The sequence below is a fragment of the Mesoplodon bidens genome (genome assembly GCF_964165515.1).
Source record: "Mesoplodon bidens genome assembly, contig: HAP1_SCAFFOLD_848, whole genome shotgun sequence".
In the NCBI taxonomy this organism is placed as follows: Eukaryota; Metazoa; Chordata; class Mammalia; order Artiodactyla; family Ziphiidae; genus Mesoplodon; species Mesoplodon bidens.
The window spans coordinates 35,553-42,793 of NW_027671247.1; the positions used below are offsets into that span (position 1 = coordinate 35,553).

The 7,241-nt window shown below is 49.7% G+C and overlaps 1 long non-coding RNA gene across 1 annotated transcript; it reads right to left on the minus strand.

The window, feature by feature from the left end:
- Positions 1 to 205: 205 nt before the first annotated feature.
- On the minus strand, positions 206 to 4,894 carry LOC308611671. The gene is made up of 3 exons (XR_014015000.1): positions 4,840 to 4,894; positions 918 to 1,000; positions 206 to 426 (listed from the first exon to the last, which is right to left on the minus strand). It is a non-coding gene; the product is annotated as an uncharacterized lncRNA (long non-coding RNA).
- Between the last annotated feature and the right edge of the window lie 2,347 nt (positions 4,895 to 7,241).

Sequence of the window (7,241 nt, forward strand, 5' to 3'; positions counted from 1 at the left end):
AGTTGAGTAGCTTTGACCAATGGGAAAGAATAAATGGCCTCAACCATAACAGACATGCCCCCAAAAGAGAAATTACTATGCCTGCTAAGTTTGCCCCCAACCCCCATCATAAACATACTTTTTGTTGCATCAGCATTTTGGATCTAGTACCTTCTTCAAGCCAAAATTGAAAACAGAAGAACAAAAATCCAGAAAGGTCTGAGAGAACTGGAAAACACTTCAAGTCAGATGGTAAAAGAATACCTTGACCTTGAAAATGGTATTTTCCTCCTCTTGTTGGGGGCTATGCCGGGTGGCATGTTTCCAGGGAATCTGGAAGCGTTTGGAGTCCCTATGTAGCCAGATGAGCCCAGGGTACAGGCCACTATCCACTTGGGCCACCAACCGGGGCTTCAGCCGAACTCGGCGGGGGTGGAGAGCCATGATCTGGGTTGGGGGGAGGGGGAGCTACAGTTCCATTAGATTACAGCAAAGAAACTAAATATGGGAATAAACTGTGCCAGGTGGGGAAGAAGAGAAAACGGGTTAAAAGGTTCTTTTGATTCTTATTCCAAAGCCATTTATTTTTCATGCTCTAGCCAAATCAGACTTATCACGTAAGTAGATCACATTTCTTCTATTTAAATCCGGAGGCAGAAAAATAAAGAGATGATGTCATCCCTGCTGGAAAACAGTCCTTCCGCAAGTACCAAGGGAAGAGAAGAGAAACTGCTCTTTTCAATCTCATCTCGGGAGAAGGAAGAAAAAAGTTACGGAAATAGCAGGTATATAGGCAAGAACTTGAAGCATGTTCTCTTTTTAGACAACTAAGGTGAATGGGAATATTTTAGTAAGAAATATTTTAGTAAGAAATGACACCATCAGGATGAGAGAGAAGTAGGCGAGGGATGGTCCCTGGTTCCAAAGTCCTCACTTACATAGATGAGCAGGCAGTGTATCCACAGGGATCTGAGAGCTGGGCCTCAAGTCAGTTTTCCTTTCTCTGGGCCACCCAAAGTTTCTGCACCAAAAAAAAAAAAAAAAATGCGGGATGTGGGGGTCTGAGCTGGTTATCCCCACGACAATCCACTGTCTAGGAGAAAGCTTGGGAGCACTGGAGACAAAGTGTAAGAACCCTCTCCTGTATCTGAGTCTGGAAAAGCTAAGATGCCCTAGAATGATCAAATACCACAGTTCCTAACCCTATAGAGTACTAAAACCAGTCATAAGACAAGCTCTGTACTGCTGGGACAGCCTCCTCACCTGGGTCTGTTTACCTCCCCACAGAGGCTGAATTGAACGGATTGGTTGCTGGAGACAGCCTGGGTAAAGTCTGCAGTTGATTCTCATAAAGGGCATAGCGTAGCAGATAATATTGGTGGCAGCGGCCAGCACTCACAGCGGGGAAACAAAGGCCTGCCCAGATTGGGTGCCTAAAGGAAAAAGCAGTTACCAGAGAAGTGTTTGCCCGGGGTGTTGTGTTTAGATTTTTTGGCGTTCTCCTTTCTCTTTGTTTTTACTTCGGGTGAGAAAGACAGGCCTGCAAAAGAACGTTCATTCAACAGATATTTGTCCGTCAGCTACTGTGTGACAAGGGCGACATTAGTTACTAAACACAATGTTCTCATCAGACTTCCTGAAGAAATTCACATTGGAATTGCTCAAACATCCACTGACCTGAGAAAAGGAAGATAAATAAGTCACCTTCCCACCCAGAAGATTCCCACCTGGATCGCGGTTCAGAACCCAAACCAGCTGAGTCAGCCGAAGGCTCCCCCGAAGGCTCCCCCTCGGAGGAACTTAGCTTAAGGGGTGGGTCCTAAGGCCACTTCTCTCCCCAGCCAGGCTCCCAACAAATGGGAAAACTCAAACCCAGCTCGGTCACTGGCACTTTAAGAGCAAGGCAGGACCTGCTCTCACCTGAGCCTTCTGACCCAATTACCAAGTTCTGCAACTGAAACCTTCCCCCCTGGGGGCAATTCACAGTGGGTAGGTGAGGTAGCACTCGGTACTCAAGTGCCCCCCACCCCCATGTTCTTGGCCTCGGTGTAGGTTGCTCTGTAGGACTGCAAAGTCAAGCTATCAAACCATGGAGAACATTTACCTTATAAGGAGGAGGGAATGCATATTCTCCCCAGGGCAAGTTCTAGCCTTCTCTTCCTCAGTCCTGGCCTGCAGGAAGGGGGATGGGGTAAGGGAAGAACAAAGAGAACAGGGAAATGGGCAGCAAACTGGTCCACCTAGTGAGGGGCTTTCGAGAATTTCTGTTGCAATATTGGTCAGTCTTGTGTCGAGGCCTGGCAGACACGTGAAATCCACCTCTTGACGGATCATGGGCTTTGAAGAAAAGGGCTTATCCTAGTTGATCCACAGCACATCAAAAAAAATTAAGGCAACCAGGCCAACGCAAGGAACTGCACAGAGTGATGGGGAGGGAGAGGCAGCCACCCTTAGAAGTCGATGACTAAGATCTAGAGCCCTGTGTTCTCAGCATTCTCCCAAGATGGCAGTACACAGGAGCAACGCTGCCCCAGCCTCCTCCTCCTCTATGCCCCACCTCCATCACAGCTAACCCTCTCCACCTTCTGAAAGTCCACCGAGATCTCCTCCACCTGCCACCCAGCACCTAAGACTATAAGAACAGGCAGAGAGGCAAACTTTGGAAGCAACCAAGATCACAGAGAAAAATATCTAATTAGACATTCATAGGTTGCAATAGCAAGTAGCCATTAACATCGAGGCATCTGAAGAATTTTTACTGGATTTGGGAAAATGTTTAAATATGTACTTAAGGGGGAAAAAGGCATCATACAATACTGACTGTATAGTAGTATCTCCATCTTGTAACTGGACGCGCACTTGTGTACATAAGCACAGAGAATTTTTGAAAGGGAAACAAATAATACATCGATGCGACAAGAAGTTCTTAGTGGTTACCTGGTGATAGGACTGTGGGTGAATTTTATACCTGCCTAAGTACTTCTATATACGATTCACATTTTCCTACAATGCCGTGTGTCGATTCACAACTTAAAAACAAAACACTACAAGTAGTATTTTTTTTTAACCACAGGAAGCTAAGACATTTCTTGGTCACTGGGAGATATAAAAGATGATGGCCTTCAGCTAATGAAACCATGGTAACAACAATCCTCTACCTACATAGGCTTAACAGTTTTTTCATGAGCTTTTATTTAACGTGTCTGATTTCATCCTCATAATGAAATGATCATCCCCATTGTTATCAGCCCCATTTTACAGCTGGGTTAACTGAGGCACAGCAAAGTGTTTTATCTGGGGCCTGGACCCAACACTGCTCAGTCAGAGTGTGCTGTACCACATCCTGCCACTGCACCCAGCCTTCTAAGTCCCTCCCTTCTTCTATACACCAAGAAAGTAAATGAAAGACATCAACAAAGATCCAAGCAGCATGCAGGGCCAACGAAGTGGTTAGGGAGGAGACTGCATGACACCCACCCTTAAACACACCTAAACCAGAGTTCTCTTTCAGAACACTCTCACCACCCAAATCCCAACGCCCACAGAACAAGCTTAGCCTACTTTAACTCAGCTCTGGCATCTCTAGCTGCCATCACAGCCAAATTCAAGGCCTGTGTCTCCAACAGGTATTCAACTAGCCAAAGAACAAAGATTTAACCCATCCACTCCCCTCATACTGGGCACTGAGCAGGGACACTATCAACCTCCCCAAGGCATAAACCATCCGATCTCACACCCCCATTCCAGGGAACAGGTCCCCTACAAACACCTGTACTGCCGCCTCTGCAGCCCCTGCCCAGACTCGTTTCCAGGAACACGGCCACCCCAAAGCCAAGATTCAGTCGTCAGTGGTTTTGCTCAGAGTAAAACACACACCCTCATTTCTTGCAGACAGGCCTCCGGAGTGGTCCTGCTTTTTCCCTTCCTCCTGGAGAGACCTGAAATGCCATCTTCCAAGTTCCCCAGTCTTGCCTCCGTTTAGTTTAGCCCTGTTCAGGGGTAAATTCTGGGCCTCTAGCCATAATGCCCACACCCTGCCTCCCTGCTTGATTGAAGTTGGCGGCTGGACAGGGAGCTACAGGGTAGAGGTGCTGCTCTCACCCAGTAGACAAACATTGAAAACTACTCTCCTGGGTCGGCATCAGCTTTCACCAACCCCTACTCAAACGCCTTCTTCCTCTCCCTTCCCTGGCTTCCACTTCTGACATCCACCAAGAGAGCAGGGCTGGGGTAGGGATGACCCCTTTACCACACAGCAGGCTCCCTGTAAACAGTGGCACCCTGGGCCTGCTTTCCAGTCAGGCCTGGAAGACTTTCCCCACTTCTCTATACCAGCCCTCCAGCCCTTTCAGGCGAAGAGGGCCTCACCCCCAGAGCAACCACGCCCGGCGCCGCCCTCGCCAGCACGTAGCTTCGCTACTTGGAAATTCACGGGTGTCTCTCAGGCCCAGGGCAGGGGCCTGACTGTGCTAAACAAATCCCAGGAGAGGAAACAAACTGGCTAAACTTACTGGCCGGCCCGACGCGCAATTTCCCAAAACACCCACCAAGATCAAGCGCCGGCCGGCCTGGGAAATCCCCTCTTCGGGATCCAGGGGCCTGCGGAGCGGTGAGCTGGGAGGACCAGCGTGGTGGAGGAGCCTTAGCGCTCCCCGACGGCTGGTGGGTAGGGGCCCGAGAGCGTCACACTCCAGTTGGGCGGGAGGGAAAGGGAGTCGACAGAAGTAGGGGGTCGGTAAGGGCCCAGCGCCCCCCCCCCGGGCTAGGACCGCCCGAAAGCTACCTGAAGCAGAGCGATGGGCACCCAGCCCTACAGGCTATCCCCAAACAAACAGATGTCCTTAAGCAAGCTTTCCTCACCCCCACAAACTCTGGAGGGGACGCTTCTTCACCGGCGGGCGTGTCCTCCCTCCCTCCCTCAAGCGAGGCTCCAGACGTTGGCGTCCCCACCTTTCTTCAATCCGGCTGCCAGAAGCGAACGTCCCTCCGAACCAAGTCCCCAGTTAGGATCACCCGTCGCCACTGCTCTCCTCGGCCGCTTGGGCAAGCAACACCTGGCTCTGCGCAGGTAGGGACTGCAGGCTCCGCTCCCGGTCCCACAGCGGCCCTCACCTTCCCCGCCCAGGTGAGCCAAGTTCACGTCAGCGCCTCGCCTCGGGACGCCGCGGACCCATCTGCCGTCCGGCCACGCCTCCCAGGTGTGGCCACGCCCCCCCCGCGTTCAGGATTGGCGGGTTGCGAGAAATATGATACTCCGTGTTCCTGGGCAGCCCAGCACCCCACCAGCCCCTTCCCCACCGCCCTCCCCCGCTTCTAATCCGGGCTGAGAAACTTCCGGGACTGGGGTCTAGACCTGACCCCTTGGGGCTAGTGGTCTTCTGAACTGGAAGCGACTGGGAGGAAAAATAAGTCGAAAAGACTTAGATCTAAGTCGAGAAGGTGCCTCCCTTCCTTCATGCCCCAGAATCCCCCTGCGATGTGGAGACAGTTAACTACAAATAAGGATTTAGAGATTCTGTGTTGGCCCTAATACCTGTGGGCCTGTATAAGTGGAGTGGGGTATGGGGAAGGGAGGGACTCGGGACACTTGGTCCCTTCTGAGGGAAGACCCGTGGCTTACAGGGCAGGAATTCTGCCTTCACTCTGCCTTTTACCCCTATGACCCCGAGTGAGTTGCTTAGCTGCTCAGTTTCAGTTTCCTCATCTAGTCAATGAGAATAATAGTCCTGCCTTTTCCAAATACTATCAGGTAATGATTAAAAGCATGGCCTCTGGAGCCAACTACTGAGATTCAAATCCAACTCCACCAGTTACTACAGACTTGGGCAAGTTTTTTAAGCTGTCTGGGCCTCAGTTTCTTATCTGTAGAAGGAGGTAAATAATAGTACCCACCTCAAAGGCGTGTTGTGGGCATTCAAAAAATTACTTCATATAAAGTGCTTGGAACAGTATTTGGCACTTTCCAAGTGCAGTATGAATACCATTTTTATTGGTGTGAGGATAAAAAGTACCATATTGGCATTGCCTCATGGAAGAAACAGACATCTACTGTTACCTGAAATCCAAGGCCTGTATGTCCCTTAACAGATGCTTGATAAAAGTTCTCTCACCTTTCCCACTGCAGAGAACTCCGGTCCACGTAAAGTGCATGCTTACGGTGAGCTGTGTACTAGCACATGAGATGTGGAAGCACTAGGCTGTCACAGGTAAGAAGGGGCATAAGCAGGGTACTTAGGTTTTGGAGTTTAAAGCAATGTGTGGGAGACCGTGATGGAGTAGCGTTATGACTGAATTGTGTCCCCCTCAAATTCAGATGTTCAGGTCCTATAACCTGCAGGATCTCAGAATGAGATCGTGCTTGGAGATAAAGTCTTCACAGAGGTAAGCAAGTTGAAATGCAGTCATTAGAGTGCGCCCTAATCAAATACAACGTGTGTCATTCTAAAATAAAAAGGAAATTTGGACACAGAGACAGATAGACATTGAGGGAAGATGATGTGAAGAGACGCAGGGAGAAGACAGCCATCTTCAAGCCAAGGAGAGAAGCCTGGGACAGATCCTTTCCTCACTCAAAGTCCTCAGCAGGAACCAACGTTACAGACACCTTGATTTTGGACTTCTAGCCTCCAGAACTGTAAGACAATAAATTTCTGTTGTTTAAGCCAGCCAGTCTGTGCTACTTTTTTGCAGTAGCCCTAGTAAACTAATACAGATGGGTTGGAGAGCTCCAGATTTGGTAATACTGTGGACTTGATTCCTAGTCTCAATTCAGCCTAGGGACATAGCTAGCAAAGGCCTGGGAAGGCAGCAAGGCCCAGATCCTGACTCAGGCAGCCTCTGTCTCAGTCACTGCTTGTGGCCACTCTTCCCTTCACTTAGGGGAAGGGAAGGGCTATGTCGTCAGCACAGCCAGCCTATTACTGCTGATGAGCTCACCGGACAAGCCATATCTTCCATCAGGTCCAGGGCTGGGCTCCTGAGACCAAGCAAACAATCCACTGCAGGTGTGTGTGATGGAGGAAGACCACCAGGAGAGTGTCATTTGAGGGGAGCCAAAAGCCCAATGGCATACGAGTATGAGTGCACACATGGACATTCACTTTTCCAGTAGCTGAAATTACCATAACTAAGGTGATTTCTTAGTGATCTTCTTTGGAAGACACATTTTTTTTTTCTTCTGCTCTGTGTGGCTTGTGGGATCTTAGTTCCCTGACCAGGGGTTGAACCCCGGGGCCACAACAGTGAAAGCTCCAAATCCTAAC